Source organism: Pinus tabuliformis, chromosome 4_1 (assembly GCF_031772625.1).
Source record: "Pinus tabuliformis cultivar Carrire ecotype Pingquan chromosome 4_1, CPIR1, whole genome shotgun sequence".
NCBI lineage: Eukaryota > Viridiplantae > Streptophyta > Pinopsida > Pinales > Pinaceae > Pinus > Pinus tabuliformis.
In genome coordinates this window covers 144988658-145005014 of record NC_142303.1, presented here as the reverse complement: position 1 = coordinate 145005014, position 16357 = coordinate 144988658, and positions in this window count along the sequence as shown.

Here is a 16357-nt window from a genome sequence, read left to right as displayed (position 1 = left end):
ATAATGTAATTATAGGTGAAATGGGCACTTTGTATCTATAAAATTATCAATGTGACTTGCTACTACTTTAAAATGTGTAAAAGTCTGCATCCAAAACATTTATTTGTGAATATTTAGATAAAATTTTTGCTTAAAAAGTTAAATGGGATATTGATATGAATTTTTAAGTAAATCTTTTTGTCTAAAAAATAAGCTAATTAAATGGAATATGGATTCCTATTAGAGTGAGTTTGATATGATTTTGAGTTCAATGTTACTCATATATAGAGACAATAATATATATATATATATATTGCTAAATCATTTGTCTTTTATGGTCATTTTGTTTTTTCCATTACAATAAATTAAATTTCTTAATATAACTATGTTATTGGAAGACAATTTTTTAATCAAACACTTATTGTTGAAGGGTTAATTTATTTTCAACACATCAATCTTGAAGGGAAAAATTTAAACATAATGTTTGGTGACTGGTAACATAAAGACCTAAAACGTAAAAAAAAATTGTTAGATGGGTAAAGAGAAATCCAAATTCCAACCCTGATGAACACCACCATACAAAAAGTTGTAAAAAGAGAAAAGGCTTACATTGTATCTTTCCCAATGCCACCCATGAAAAGCACTAAATTTCTTGAACCAATTGGCTCTGTAGATGACACATTAAAAAAAAAAGAGAAATTGTTATATAACATCTTGGAAAAGAAGCAATATGACAGCTAACATTACATTTGACCAATTTTTGGACTAATTACATTTAACCAAAACTAATTACATCATAGCAATACAAAATCAATTAGTAGCTAAATTAAACTAAGTGGTAGGAACGCTATCTATGTTGCCTTGTTTGTGGGTAGTAACTCCTAGGAAGTATATTTATAATACATCTTGTTCCTATCCCATCTTTAATGAAAATACTTGCTTAAATTATGGTGGGTAGTAACTGATGGTAATATGTTGTTTACGTGAGTATGAGCTATTTTCAAGGTTTTTAATTTTAGGTGGTTTTGTTGATTTCCTTTCTATTCTTTCTTCTAATTTAAAATTTAATTTCTTTAATTTTTTTACATAGTATTATAAATACATCAATGATTATGAAGATCGACCATAGCTACTTTGTTCAACACTCCCTCTTAGCTAGGGAGGTATTCATAATGTCTAACAAGATATCAACAAGTTTAAAAGTTTTCTAAGGAAATATCAAGACTAGATTAGTATCATTATCAAATCAATATCAACATTCCAACATCATCAAACAACTAATGCCTCACAATCACGGTACTCATATACATAGTCTACCAAGAAGACATCAATCAAACAAACTCTCTCTAGAAAGAGATCTAAGCATGATGTTGGGAGGCTACAACTCAACCTCTAAAACTATTTTCCTAATTTTGGTCAATGTACTTGACACGGGGACAACAACCCTAATTATGGTCACAGTACATGGCAAAGGAATGTGTCTATCCACCGAAGCATTCTTCCTAATTTTGGTCAATGTGCTTGACACGAGGATAACTTAAATAATTTTGGTTACAACACAAGACACAGGGGGAATCTTTGTGTAAATTTTGGTCAAATTGACACAAGAATAATATTTCTAATTTTGGTTAAGTGACACAAGAAGAATAAAGATGTTGTCTAATTTGTTAAATTTTTCTTCCTAAATCTGGTCAAGTGACACAAGAAGGACATAATCTCTCAAACCATTCTTCCTAATTTTGGTCAACTTGACACAGGGATAATATCCCTAATTCTGGTCAAGTGACATAGGAAGAATATCATGATACAGGCAAAATCACTGCTCCCTCTCAACCAAAGAGGCATGCTCCACAAGTCCTAGCTTATCTTTGAAAAACACAAATCTCCCTCTAGAAAGAGGCATAGTCAAGACATCAGTTGTCTGCTCATCAGTGGAGATGTACTTAAGCTTTCCTGCTCCCTTGTGCATCATGTCACAAATGTAGTGGTGTTTGATACCAATTTGTTTCGACCTACCATGTAGCGTTGACTATCACAAAATACATGTTTGATTCCAACACTTGCTCAAACATTCCAACAAGCAATTTCCGAAGCCAAACTGGTTCACAAGAAATTACATAGGTTGCCCTATATTCAGCTTCAACAATACTAATTGACACAAAACATTGTTCCTTGCTTGTCAGGCTAGGAGTAACTCCAGACTTGGCAAAAAAACTGATTTGTTTATTTCATTAGGTAGCTATTGTTATATACATGAATGTGACTGATCAGTTCATCTTCTTGATGATTGTTCACATTCCAAATTCACCCAATCGCAGAGGATTAGGTGTCAACAATCCCCCCCTTAATCTGAAGGGATGTTGGTGAGTCCAAGCATCGTTCTGAATCTTTCAAGCTTTTCTCTTCCAAGCGCTTTGGTGAAGATGTCTGCAATTTGCTCATTTGTGGAACAATGACGGAGATGGATTGTTTTGGCCTCAACATGATGTCAGATCAGATGATATTTAGTATTGATGTGCTTTGTACGATCATGGAACTTTGGGTTCTTGGCCAACTTTATTGTAGAGGTGTTATCAATCATGAGTGGACTTGATTGTACTTGTTTTACCTGCAAATCTTCAAGAATTTTCCTGAGCCACACAATTTCTTTCGTTGCTTCAGTTGCTGCCACATATTCTGCTTCAGTTGTGGAATCTGCTGGAACTGATTGTTTGCGTGATCTCCAGGAGACAGCTCCTGATCCAAGACTCATAGCATATCCTGAAGTAGATACCCCAGTTTCTTTGTCTCCATCGAAGTCTGAATCAGAGTATCCAATCAAGCTGAAGTCGTCCACCTGTGTATACTTGATTCCAAGGTCTTGAGTTCCCTTCAAGTACCTTAGAACTCTTTTTGCAGCAGACCAATGTCCCTCACAAGGCTTTTGCATGAACCTGGAGAGGATTCCAATAGTAAATGAAATGTCTGGTCTGGTAGTACTGAGGTAGATGAGACTTCCTACAAGTTGTCTATACTTTGTTGCATCCTCAAATTCCTTTCCTTCAATAGATGTGAGCTTTAAGTTTTGTTCCATTGGAGTAGAAAGAGGATTGCACTCTGTCATGCCAAATCTGTTTAACAAATCTCCAATGTATTTCTTTTGAGAAAGAAATAGGAATTTTGGATGTTGGGTTACTTCAATGCCAAGATAGTAATGAACATAGCCCAAATCAGTCATTTCAAAACTTTTTCCTAATTCTTTCTTTATGGATGCAATATAGCTTTCATTGTTCCCTGTCATTAAAAGATCATCTACATATACCACAAGATATACAACTGTTTTGCCAACTTTCTTGACAAATAAAGTTGCATCATCAAGATTAAAATGATTGAAGTTGAGTTTCAGAAGATGCTCAGTTAGTTTTTCATACCAGGCTCGTGGTGCTTGTTTGAGGCCATACAAGGACTTCACAAGTTTGCATACTTTATGTTCATGTCCTTTCACAGCAAATCCTTCAGACTGGGACATAAAAACATTCTCTTTTAAATCTCCATTCAAGAATGCAGTTTTTACATCCATTTGATGGACTTTCCAACCGTTCTGAGCAGCGAGTGCAAAGAGTGTCCGGATGGTGGCCCATTTTGCTGTGGGGGCAAAAGTTTCCTCATAATCGACCCCTTCCTTCTGTGCAAAACCTTTTGCCACAAGCCTAGCTTTGTGCTTGTCAAGTGAGCCATCAGCTTTGTACTTGTTCTTGTAGACCCACTTGCAGCCAATTGGTTTGGTTCCAAATGGAGGATCAACCAGCTTCCAAGTGCCATTCTTTATGAGAGCATCATACTCCTTTTGCATCGCTTCTTTCCATTCATCATGAGAAGCAGCTTCTTTGAAGGAAGTTGGTTCAAAATCTGTAGACAAGTTCAATTCACAATCATAAGTAACATCCATATCAACAGGTGAATTAGAGTCATCTACATCACCTCCATCTTGTCGGTTTGAATTTCTGGTTCCTGTTTTTCCAATTTCATCAGGATGAACACTTTCAAGTGTCTTTGTCAGCCACTTCGGGGGACCTTTCTGAGATGGTCCAGGCTGATCTGTTGATTGAGTTGGGACTGAATCAAGATTGAGTCTCCCAATTCTATCAATTACATCACTTAAAGGATCATCCGTTGTTGGAGTTTCAAGCAGGGGAGATTGTTCTTTAGAAGAAGATTCCACATGTTGATCTAGTATAGGAATCCCCCCTTCAAGATGTGGAATCTGATTATCAAATTCTTGAAATGATTTCGTTTTTGTGAATCTATCCAAGCGATCAAGTTGCCGCTCAACAACATTGTCAGATTTGGATGATTCCAGAAAAATGACATCTCTAGATACAACAAACTTTTTATTTACTTCATCATAGAGGCAGTATGCTTTAGAGGTGTTTGAATACCCCAGGAAGATACATTTACGACTTCTAGCACCAAGTTTGTTTCTATGTACCTTTGGTATCAAAGCATAACAAGTGGAACCAAAAATCCTGAGATGTTTTACCGAAGGAACATGTCCATACCACAATTCATAAGGAGTCTTGTTTCTTATAGCATTAGATGGACATCTATTCTTTATATATGCAGCACATAGAACAGCATCAGCCCAAAACATTATCTTTACATTTTTGAAGAAAAGCATGGATCGTACCATATTCAAAATTGTTCTATTCATTCTTTCTGCTACACCATTCTGTTGGGGATTATAAGGTACAGTTGTTTGATGTTTAATCCCATGTTGGCGAAGATAGTTTTCAAATTCATTTGATGTATATTCTTTTCCATTATCAGTGCGAGTAGACCCAATATGAGATTGTGCATCATTTTCAATCCATTTATGAATATTCTTGAAAGTTTGAAAAGCATCAGATTTGTTCTTCAATAAATAAACCCAACACATTGTGGTGTAATCATCAATAAATGTCATGATATATTTATTTCCATTTGCAGAAGGAACAGGCATTGGACCACATAAATCTGAATGAATGAGTTCAAGCTTCCTATGTGCTCTTGAATGTGAATCATGAAAATACTGTTTGCTATGCTTTCCTAGAATGCAAGCATCACATTGCTTATGTTTCCTAGGAATTGTAGGCAAACCAGCAACACCATTTTTCTTCAATAAGCGGAGACTGTCATAGTTTAAATGTCCAAATCTAGCATGCCATAATAAACTTGATGGAAGTGTACCTTCTTCATGATGAGAAATATAAGAGAAATGTTGTGCATGAGCAGAGGTTCCTTGCAGTTTGAGAAGTCTTTCTTCTTCTATTCCCCTCATGACAAGTGAGTGGTCAGATGCTTTTCTTACCTCAAGCTTGCCATCAAACATATGAATGGAGTGACCTTGCTGGCGGATGTGGACCAAAGACAGCAAGTTTCTCTCGAGCTGTGGGAGATATAGAACATGATCCAGAAGAAAGTCTGGAAGACCAGGCAGTTTAAGCCTGATTGTGCCAAGCCCTGATGGCTTGATTTTTGACTGATCTGCAAAGTATACTGCTCCATCAACATTGTCAGTGAAATCTTCAAAAAAAATCTTTCCTATGAGTCATATGACAGGTTGCTCCTGAATCAAGCAACCAATCATTTTTCGAAGAAGCAAGTGAAGCATTAAACAAATCTTCATTTACTCCAATGTTACATTGTGCCTCAATATAGTGAGCGGATTCAGGTGCTTTACCTTTGTCTGTATCATCAGTTTTACCTTTCTGCTGGTTTCTTTTCTGCTCAATTTTGTCCCATGGTAGCTTGCATGTAGAAGCATCATGTGATCCATTTCGTTTGCAGCGAATGAAATGCAGATCTGCCTTTTCTCCTTGAGAATGTCTGCCCCCCCTGCCTCTGAAGTATCTTCCTCTTCCTCTTTGTCCACCTCTTCCTCTTGTAGAATCTTGAGCAGGATGCTTTTCTTTATGAGCAAGGCACACAGTCTCTTCAGAAGATTCAGGGGTTGTCTTCTTTCCAAAGGCTTTTTCTCTTTCAGCAAACTTTTTCACAAGAGAGTCAAAGGTTATATCTTTAAGATTTCCATTTGCTTGTAAAGACTCAAGATAATTGGAGTAAGTAGGATAGAGTGCCTTGAGAAAAGCAATAAGAGGGATATCAAACTCAACCTTAGTGGATTTTATATCATGCATTATAGACTTTACTTCAGATGCAAGAGCAAGAGGGTCATTATTTTGCAGTTTAAGAGTGAAGAGTTTAATCATGAGTTGGACTACCTCAAATGCAGAATGTGAGTCATAGAGTTCTTTCAACTTTTGTAAAGCTTCAAAGGCAGTTGAATATGATGAAATATGGCGACTTACTTCTTCATTTACAGATGCTGCGATTAATGCATATGCTTTGCTGTTCTTGTTATCCCAAATGACGAGCTCTTTGTCTGATGTAAGCTGTACTGGGTCGTTGTCTCCTTCTCCGACACACACTCCCTTCCACAACTCATTGAAGATGAGGGTGTGTTTTATCATCCGGGACCATTCAGGATAGTTCTCCTTGCCAGTGAGAACTATTCCTACCATAGAGATGATTGAATGCATTCTGTAAAAAATATTTCTACTGATATACAGTGAAATTGTACTCAAAAGGGCAAAAAAAAAAATTTTAAACACTTTTATGTACTGTTTCTTCAAATCCCTCCAAGGATCCTCATATAATATATCCACCATATTCCATATCTACAAACTCAGTTCATAACTCATTCAAATGAAAACCATAATATATATATACTGGTTAATATAACCACAGCGCACATATATATATATATATATATATATATATATATATATATATATATATACTGATCAATGTAACCACAGCGCACATATAAATCACCGCTTTAATATAGCCACAGCAACACGCATTAATTCAGCACTCTATCTCAAATAAAAAGAACACCGCATACCATTATCAGCACCATTATCTCAGGCCACGGTTATATCTCAGGCCACGGGTTATACAGTCCACAGTTATATGTCAGGCCACGGTTTATATATAATATACAGTCCAGGTTATAACTCGGTCCACGGTTTAAGCACAATACAACTCAGTCCACGGTTATATCTCAGGCCACGGTTATATCTCAGGCCACGGGTTATACAGTCCACAGTTATATGTCAGGCCACGGTTTATATATAATATACAGTCCAGGTTATAACTCGGTCCACGGTTATATACAACCCAATTCAATGTTGCACATTACAGAGTATTAAACCAGGATATGAATATCAGACCAACGCACATATAAACTTCACCGCACATACCAGGAGTTTTAACCAATGCACAAAGAATACGCACAGAGACTCGGAGATTATTCAACACAAAATATAAACCACAGAGCCCCACATAATTTACTGCTTCATACCAGAGATTCAATGCACACCATTGTATTCAACGCTCCATTCCCACGCTACAGCGTTGCATTCAATGTTGTATTCAACGGAGTTCAACCTACGCTTTCAATACGACCTTCACCACAGTCCATTCATCACACAGAGACTATGAATCGATGCATAGAGATGCTTCAGTGTATTCATTGCTCGAACTATTCAACACACTCGCTGCTATGTCAGGACAGAGGCAGTGGCAGTGCTATGTCAGGACAGAGGCAGCGCTCAGGACAGAGGAGTTACAAGGCACGCCAAAAAAGGAACCTGGGACCTGTGCTCTGATACCATGTCAGGCCAGGAGTAACTCCAGACTTGGCAGAAAAACTGATTCGTTTATTTCATTAGGTAGTTATTGTTATATACATGAATGTGACTGATCAGTTCATCTTCTTGATGACTGTTCACATTCCAAATTCACCCAATCGCAGAGGATTAGGTGTCAACACTGCTCATCCAATAAACCATTTTAGAGTCCAATAAAAAACATCTGCGAGATGTACTCTTTCCATTGACAACACTTTCAGCCAAATCAAAGTCAGAGTATCCCAGCAGCTTAAGCTCATTGCCAATTTCATTAAAGAACCAATCAATTTCCTATCATCATCAAACTTTTGTAAAGAAGATTTCATTATGCTTCATCAATTCAAGATCACATTTAGTGGCCAACTCTCTCTTAATTTGAGACATGTGCTATTGTGATCATTTCAAGCTCCCTCTAAAGCTAACATAAGTTTTAGTATATGCCCCTTCTTTGGTAAAAAATATCATAGTTGCTCCACATGAGTCCTTGAGGGCCTTCTTTAATTATGAGACTTCTTTAAAGTCTTGACAACTAGAGAAAAAACATAATCTCCCTCTTACTCGGAGAATCTTCTATTCTCTTATCTCTAGTCATAGGTAAACATATTTCAAATTTTCTTGTCTACCTACTCCCTCTTAAGCTCAAATATTCAAATCTCAATTTTGGGACAAATCCTTTTATTACAAGCTTTTCGTTGTTCTTCCACTTATTTTCCCTTTGTTGCCAAAGCCATGAGCAATCTTCAATACCTACCTACAATCCTCACTAGGAGGCCATGGAAGAACAACTTTTGAGAAGAATGTTAACTCCCTCTTAATCTTGGCATGCTTGCATCAGCTTCATCCACAATGTCATCATGATGTCATATCTTCCTTGTATGAACTAAGATTTCTATCTTCAGCAAAAATGACCAATTCTGGGTTTTTCTTCTTTCTATGGTTTACAAACCCCAGATTTTCAATTTCATAATTAAATGTTAGAATCCTAGAATCAACATGCCCTTCACATATCCAACATTATTAATTATCAATCAAAAGAGTCCAATGATGATATGCTTTCTCTAAATCATTGTAGCAGTGGTATTTTGTCCATAAGGGCTTGGATTTCATTTCAATGTACAAAGAATGACTTCAACATTCTTAAACTATAGATGGAATATATCTTTCCTAGCATCAACAGTTTCTCTACAATAAAACCTTCAATGTCTTTAATCATTTATTTCCTTGCCTTGTCATAGTACATGATTTACAAATGACTTTATCAAGAAAGCCTTAGAACTTATAAGGTTGAAGAGGGGCCCAACCTTTCCTTTTGAACTCAAGATATTTGAGCCAACTAAGTAATCTTAAAAGAATCATCTTTAAATTCTGCAGGGATAATTGCCAGGCTTCTTCAATTCAACAATTTGATATTTTGGGCTCAGGTAATCTTATGATAAATTCTCCCTCTATTTCCAAATATATCATCATGATTCTTAAGAGATAGTTCAACATCTTTTTCACTGTAAGCAAGCTTTTTTCAAAGGTATATTTCAAATACTTTCAACAATCATTTGCAATGTAGGGTTTATGACATAATAACATTTTTCAAAGAAATCATATCTTCAGTACTTCAATCTAAAAAAATGTCACAAACTTCCTTTATGTGGTTGTGACTTGATCCACAACTTGCAAAATAGAGGTGTCATTACTCTTAGTTTTACGGTTCTTCTTGTAGGTTTGAATTCCCATGACTAATTCAACACTGTGTAGCATCAGTTCTTCCTTTAGACATGTATTGGTCATGAGGTTCATAAGGATACTTCAGGTTGATATATCAGTCCAAACTGAGACATTTTCTTAATGCCTTCCAGAACTTCACAAAGGATGACTTTGCTAGCATTTTCAGAGTGACATCATTTCGGATCCTTATGAGATTAAGGGACTCGATTCCATACCTTCAAAGATCATTGTTGTAGATGGATTTTTACAGTGGAATGATAGAAATACAATCACAAGATTGTGCTAGGACCATTTCTTGTAGACAAGGTATGCTATGCATGGAAACCTTTATCAAGCTTGAGTTCATTGCAAATGCATCTAGGCTTTTGATTACAAGAAAGTATCCAGGCATCTCCAAGACCTTTATAGATAGCTTCAATGATGTTCAAGATTATTCCATGTTATGATCTCCTCATGGTCACTTTACAGGAAACAATCCTCGGCCTTGGACAAAGCAATCATTATGCTCAGGACTGAGAAAAATCTGCTCCAATGACTTTGCCTTCTGAGACATTAATCAAATCACAACAATATTAGTCACCAAAACAAATAGTATTCTAAGGTTATTTTAGAAGACTCTCAGCCTTCAGATAGACTGAGATTCACTCTGAGGCTAAGGTTCGATATGAGGTTACTCAACATCTATAGTAGGTCTTCAAACTTCAAACTTTTATTATTGTGTAGTGTGCTCACAAACACTTCCAAATTTTCCATAATTATGAGATCGAAGAAAATATTGCTTGTTGACAGAGATTTCTTCTTCTTAGGGTTGCTATTTCAAAAGATATGCATAGTCTACAGATTGATCTCTAATGATACATGAAATATCCAGGAGATAAAGGCTTCTAAACTTCCTGATGATAAACCTTTTGACTTCCTAAAATTGCTTGACACTTTCTGAGGCTTTTGGTCCTATGAGATAGATCTGAGGTCTTAGAAGAACTTTGATTTCACACCACAGATGCACAGATGTTCGGTCTCATTCCTAAGGTTTCTCAAACTCTAGCAGAGATTGATTTAGGGGATTGACCTTGATCTATCTTCTTTGATCCTGAAGCCAGCAATTCATATTAGGGCTTTCTACAAAGTTGCTTACTCATATATTTCACAATTCTCGAGCATAGAGACTTCTTTAGTGCATTGATCAATGTCATGCCTTCTTTTGAACTTGTGCCCTAGATATATCACACACCACAAGTAATTGTGAGCTAGCCCCTTATTATCACCATTCTAGATTTTGAGGCCATAGCTTTTGGAACAAAAATACTTGTTTATGTTGGATCTAAGTGTTAATATAAGGTGCCTCGATCTTTAACTTTGTTGGTAGACAAAGATCAGCTCATTTCCTTGCATTGGCTTAGGCGTGGTCTTCAACTTCCTTGTTTCAGCAAAGCTCTGATACCATGTTGAACAATAGAGTGCAATGGATATAAGCATTATTTATGAACTATGGTAATTACTTGTGAATATATATTATATTTCTTTTATCTTCATCAAGCAAACACACTTCAGAAATTCAACCAATAACAATGAAAGGAAAGTAGAGATCACAATGTTTGTGAGAAAGACATTAGCAAGTGACTAATGCATGTATAAAATGAAAAGTTTCAAGTGTATTTTATACTCAAGGTATCTAAGAGACATGTATCTTTGTAAATTAGATCACGTCTCTTTGTAAATTAAATTCTAGTAAGTATGCACATTTTCATTTTCACTCATATTTGTTAAAGTGTTGAAGAACGTGTAAATTATGGTGGGCAATAACTCCTTGTAAGTATATTTATTTACATCTTGTTCATATCCCATGTTTTATGCAAATACATGCTTAAATTATGGTGGGTAGTAACTAATGGTAAATATGTTATTTACATGAGCATGAGTTATTTTCAAGGATTTTAATTTTAAGTGGTTTTTTTTTATTTCCTTTCTTTTCTTTCTTCTAATTTAAAATTTTCTTGTATTTCATATTTTTACATAGTATTATAAATACATCAAAAATTATGAAGACTGACAATAACTACTTTCTTCAACATCTTTAGCATTGCATGATGAACAATCCCAATGATGTGCTTTGTATCAACACAATGCATAAACAATCAAGAGGAAGCACTTATCTATTTAATGGCCAAATCGTTGAGGCAGAGCCATGTTCCACCCAACCATAGGCTATGTTGCACATGTTCTCTTCACAATAGACCACCCCGAAGCTAGAAAATGATACCAAAAGCACGAAGCAAGGTTCTCACAAGGTGGTCACTTTGTCTTATGTTATTCATAGCTCCAATCCGAAAGTCTCATTGTCGCAATTCTCTTGGACGAACATAGCAATTTTAGAATGCTCCCCACTACCTACTCCACATAGTGCAAGGAGTAGGCCTTTATTCTCCGGTACACATTCCCTCGAAGGCCTCTCTCGTTGGTGCTCTTCAGTGTGTGCATAAAGGTCTACCATTGTCTATTGTCTCAAGTGGACTTTTCCTTTTTCTAGGTTTTCATGGTTGCACTTTGACACAATATAACAACTTTTTATCTTATATGCTTTGTTCATCCTCCAAGTGTTCTTCTCAACAACTCTCATGAGTGTTGCCTCATCCAAGAGACTCCACACCCTCTTTCCAAATATTCACTTGAGTCCTCACTTGACCAAAAACAAAAAATATGTCCCCCAACAAAATGCGTCATTCCAAAGCAAATTTACTCCTCCTTCCAACCAATGGAGTTTCTTTCTCTCTTGATCACACACACTAGCACTTAATGATGAGAGTTAGAATTGTTGTCCCAACAATATATTGCATCCTTGTACTACATGGATGGGAGCTCTCCCCACATCTACGTGAAATGAAGGGAAAAATTTGTCATCCCTTCCTCTATCTACAACACTCACGGATGCTTTGCCTACCATGAACAAACAAGAGTTCCTCCCCATGCAGTTCACCCCCTTTAAGTAAGAGCACGAATTCCAAGGATGTGAGAGTAATTTATAGAAGTGATTTGACCACTTCTCTCACAAATCCCTTCATCAAGATACTCAACCATCACATCACCCTTGAGAGGGTAACCCAAGTTGCATGCAATGGAGGGTCACATAGAGCACCAACAACATGTTACAACTACTAAAGGACAACTTTTCTATATCACAAAAATAGGATGAAACAACATGGAAATCAACATTTAAGTGAAGGGAACTTCGCAAGATGCTAATGTCTCTCATGCAACAAAAGGAGGACAATAAATTAGCACCCAACCACTATTGTCCTTGGAAGGTGTTTCAAAGGATAAGTAACGTGGCTTACAAATTAGAGTTTCCCCAATCTTCACATGTACATCCAATCTTCCATGTTTCTTGTTTAATGAAGGTAACCAATGATAAGATCCTAGTTTAGAATATTTTACCATAGCCTATTGAAAATGAAAAAATCTTAGTAAAACCTTAAAACATAGATGAAGTAACTACCAATGCTTGTTCAAGCAATTACTAAGTACCTCATCAAGTGGAAGGCCCTACCAATAAAAGATGCATCATGGGAAGATGACTTCTTCATATAGAAGCATCCACCACTGATCAAACATTGAAGAAAACACTTGTTTGAAGAAGCGGAGCATGTTAAATGCTAGTGTTTGGAACATTACATTGCTATTGTTATATCAGTGTTGGTCGATGAGGCCCATTATTTGTAATTACATCATTTGTCTCCTATATATACCACAGATACCTAATTTTTGGGATCATCTCGTATTGTGCATTTGATTGAGCTGAGAGGCTCATTCTACAAGCGAGTGTGACAAGGTTGTATTAGTCTGTTCATGCTCAATGTGGAGTTGACACGTGTCTCTCTTAAAATAAAAATAATATATGCCATAAATAGAAAAATAATGTCAGCTATAGAAAAAAAATAAATAAAATAAAATATGTTATGCATTTAAAGTATGCTATGCATGTAAAGAAATTAGAAGTAAAAGAAAGGTGTGAGTAAGATGTTTAAACCTTATACTTTTCAAAAATATTTCAACACGAGATTTAAATAAATTATTTGAAGATCTATTATAACTATTTTATGTCGTTATCAACTTCATATATATCTATACATATAGAAACAAAAAACAAAAAAAATTGTTAAAAGAAAATATTTTAATGTTTAATTTGCACTAATAAAATCTCTTGATGTACATGTCAAGTATGTATATATTATATTATATATTACCGTAAAGAAATTATGTTTATATCATAAAAAAGATGAGTTTTACGGTCAAAATATTGAAGTGGTCTTAACATTTTATAGTTTGATATGCTATATACTTTTTATAACATTCAAAAATACAATTCAAACAATGAAAAATTACACATTGTATTTTGCGCTCTAAAAAATTTTGCACTGAAGAAATGTGATCCCTCTCGGCTCATGTTAGATCCGTGCTTAAGATGGCTCATACTGGTATATTGTAAAATGAAAGTTATCCCTTCAAGGAGGCTTCTCATTCATCACTCTATCATTGTCAAAGCATGGAATTACTAATCTTTCTATGATTATGATATTGGGGCATTCGATCCATACAAGCCCTCCCCCTACTAGCATGCATGATAATTTTTCCCCAAAGTTCTCCTTGAATCCACCATGCCCCACACTCTAGTGGAGCAAGCTCAATGCCCTTGCACCCCTACCTCATCTGAAACAACAACATTAGTTAACGAGAGTACGTACCATAGCAAAACAATGAAATTTGTGCATTAACAAACAATGCTCCAAAAGTTTTCTTTATGCTCGTTTTAACCTCTAAATTTGAGGATTGATGGATTAAAAGGTATTAGTGTGGCTTCCATATTGCTCCAATTAATTTATAGTCATTAATGATCTTAGGAATCTTTGGATGCCTTCAAAAAATTGGATGAAGGTATATTCGATGTGCATTATGATCGATTAAGAGAACTAGTTCAAACTTGTTAGTGTGGAAGATGAAAATGTGAGCATGAATTTTAAGATCATCGATACTCAATACATGTTGCTTATTAGTCCGTTTGCTAGTGTTCTACAACATGAATTCATAGTTGCTCATATGCCTTCCAACACATGAAAGCCAAAGTTTTATACATTTGATATTTAAATCGCCATTGAGTTGTACAAAGGGTCCTATAGTTACCAAAACAAAAGCATTGATATTCCAATCACTAGACAATATAAAGGACCATTAAATTGTTATTTAAAAATAAAAAACAAGAGCCCTCGATCAGGGTGACGGAGGATGTAAAGCGCCATAATGGCAATGTTAGAAGCAAGACAGAGCAAGGACAATTCATTGCAGTTCGCATGAGGGCAAGAAGGTACATGGAGAGGTACCGCCGTTCGATTAGGAGAAGTGGCATATGGAATGTCCGGGCGAAGAGAGTAGAGAAGGACGGTGATGCAAGCAGGATGGGACAGCAAGGTGGTGGCAAACAAGGGTATGAAAGAGGGAGCAAGGAAAATAGGAGGGATAGGAGGAGAAGGAGAGGAAGGAGGAGTGAGACGAGGGAGCCAAGCATTCAACTAGCGTTCAGGAGGCGATTCATCGGGTATGTAAATTGTCGTCTCTTTGTAATTCAATTTGCCGTCTGTAGAATGCCGAGGGGGCTAGAACCAGGGGCAGGAGGGCGAAGGAAGGTCTAGTTGCGAGAATCCAGTTAAGTGCCATGCCTGGGTCCTAGGGCAAGATAGAGCCTGGGAGCTCGGCATCGAGGCAGGAGAAGGGTAAGGGCATAGTTAGTGCAAGGGGAAGGATGAGCCTAAAGCCTTGGAAACTCAGGGAACTAGCGAGAGGGGCATGGAGGATGTGTGGGTGGCGAGCCGGGAAAGAGTAACCAAGCAGAGAGGTCGGGCAGAGGAAGGAAACTCGGGCCGAGAGAGTAAACGAAGCTATGAGGGTGATCTGAATAACCCTGAAAAATTGCCAAAGCCTTCCCAAGAGGAGCTCTCTGACGAGAAAGAGAGAGAAGCCAAACTGCATGGGAGGAGGGGCAAGAGTTCTAAGATTCTGACAAATGGATTTACCATGCTGAGGAACTCCTGAGCAGGGGACTTCAGAACTATAGCAGGGGACCGTGAAGGTGAAGGAGACCCTAGCATAAAAAATCAGAGCGAGAAGCAGGCAAGGGTGAAGAGGGAGAGGGAAGGGAATAACCCCCCAGGAAACCTGGGAATAGGAAAGTGCAATCACAAACAGCAAACTCCTGAGTGGATGGGTATTTGGACGAACGATGATCATCTTAACCCATTACTGTTCGTCCTGTGAACAGATAGAGGGGACCAAGGATATGGCAAGGTCAGCACGCGGTCATGGTCGTGGTCGGGGTCAGGGTGGCAAAGAATAGACAAAAAATAGTCTGGGTCAGGGCAGTAACACCCCTGGCAAAAGAAGAGGGCGTCGCCCAATGGACGAGACAATACATGAAGCGGCTAAAGCATACATGAGGGACATGGACGAAAGCATCAGGGAAATAATCGACAATATAGAAGAGAATGTGAAGGAGGAAGATTCCGAGGAGGAGATGGAAGAGTGGCAGGATGTGGTATCAGACCCTGGCAATACGAGAGGTAGGATGGCGCAATTCAAGCAGGCGCTGCACCTATACTAGCTCATGAAGCGGTTGCTCTGTAAGGCAGTTGAGCAAGTCTCAATGGGTATGGCTCTAATAACCAGAGACATGCCTGATTATAAACAAGACCTGCAGACAATTCAATTTCAACTCTGCAAACAAGATATGCGAATGGACCGCATAGAGAGACACATCCCCAGCATAGTGAACAGGACACCTGTGCATGGCGGCTCAGCGGCAAACCCAGCAATGGTGGAACCAGACCAAGATGAACCAGATGAGTAGACTGAGTTTATGTTTTCTGAACATTTTTGTTTCATAGCAACAGGGTTTTTGAATATTT